General features: G+C 42.4%; 1 pseudogene; it reads right to left on the reverse strand.

The window, feature by feature from the left end:
• Positions 1–1,200: 1,200 nt before the first annotated feature.
• On the reverse strand, positions 1,201–1,540 carry LOC132528752 (solute carrier family 23 member 2-like; annotated as a pseudogene).
• Positions 1,541–1,751: the final 211 nt, after the last annotated feature.

The raw sequence follows: 1,751 nt of genomic DNA on the forward strand, positions 1-1,751 counted from the left end.
GTCTTCATGGAGATTTTCTCAATATGCAATTAACTCTGAGTTTAAAAGGAGATGATTAAACTCATGTATTAGTCTGCTTGGGCTGCCATGACAGAATACCACAGACTGGGGGGCTTAAACAACAGAAGTTTATTTTCTTACAGTTCTGGAATCTGGAAGTCCAAGATCAATATGCTGGGAGAGTTGGTTTCTGTTGAGACCTCTCTTCTTGGCTTACAGACAGCTGCCTTCTCACTCTGCCCTCACATGGCTTTTCCTGTGGGCTTTTCCTTACATGGCTTTTCACGCAGAGGGGTCTCTGGTGTTGCTTTCCTTTTTTATAAGGAGATCAGTTCTATCGAATTAGGGCCTTACCTCATGACCTGATTTAACCCTAATTACTTCCTTAAGATCCATCCCAAATAAATTCACACTGGGTGTTAGGACTTCAACACATGAGGGGACACAATTCAGTCCATAACAACGAAGTAACACTTTCCCCAGGGGTCTGGGTCTAAACTGAACCTACTCTGCTAACTACAAAACATTTGTTTCCTTTTATTCTTTAGTGAAATGTGACCTTTTTTTCATTTTTAAATTCAGTTTAATAATACACTTCCATAACTATTTCTTTCAGTAATTAAATTATCCAAACTTGTCCAAAGCAGCCTGTTCAAGGGGGTTCCCATTCTTTTTGACATAGCTCTTCCCACCACCTCTTCCTTATTCTTTAAGCAGTTCCTTTCTGGCACAAGATGTTCCAGGCTCAACTTCTAGTTTTCTCAGCCCCAACACTGGAGTCAACCATTTCTCCAAGAAACCCTGATTCATTTTAGTGGAGAATGGTATTTAGAAACCAAGATCTGAGCACTGGGTGGGCTCACCATTACTGGGATGGCATTTAGTTAGTGAACAGAGATACAACTCTTTTTTGAATCATGGAGTCATAATGATAGCACCAGTTCAATCCAATACCACTGAATTACCTTCTTTCTTTCCATATTCTTATCTCCCCTTTTCCTACACTAAGAATCCTGATTTTCAACATCAACATACTCATTCATCTGCTCAATCTATAACATCATACAGTACAGTTCCAGAATTACACCAATGTCACTACTAACAAGGCTACTAAGTTTAAGATTCCTCTGTATTTTTTTTTTGTCCTTAGAATATGTCCCATTCAGAGTGTGTAAAGGGCACCTCGATCATGCTGCTGAATCACGTCAGGTAGTTCTGCAACCCCAGAAATATGCACAGGTGCCAGGGAGGAATGTCTTGTACAGTGTAAATCATGTCCGATTTCTGGGGGTCTAGACTGCCAGGGCTATCCAAGGTCTCTTGGCGAGACAGCTCTTTTCTGTGATGCCATTTTCTGTTGTGTATATTGCCATGAGCTCGGTGTCTTCATCGTCGTGTTCACCACTGGATGTGGCACCTCCACTGAACACCACCAGAAGAGTAAAGAAAGTGAGGTGCTTCTCTTCATCTTCATCTTGCCTTCAGCTGAACTTCCAGCCTCCATGGATTTGGATGTAGTGTTTTTACCAATACTCATCATTAACAGAAAACAAGAAGCTTGGCCTTTGAACTGAAGTGGCTGCTAGTTAAGGTTTGTTCAAGGGAGGAGCCCAGGATCAGAGTCGGCTCTTCCAGTGCCTGGAGCCCCTGATTCTTAGGCAGAGATGAGCCCCATAAGTGCCATCTCTTAGCACCTGGCTGCAGCTTTGGGGTGCCCACTGCCCCCTCCAGGTAACTCATATTTTAAAAGA

This window comes from Lagenorhynchus albirostris, chromosome 11, assembly GCF_949774975.1.
Source record: "Lagenorhynchus albirostris chromosome 11, mLagAlb1.1, whole genome shotgun sequence".
Lineage (NCBI taxonomy): Eukaryota > Metazoa > Chordata > Mammalia > Artiodactyla > Delphinidae > Lagenorhynchus > Lagenorhynchus albirostris.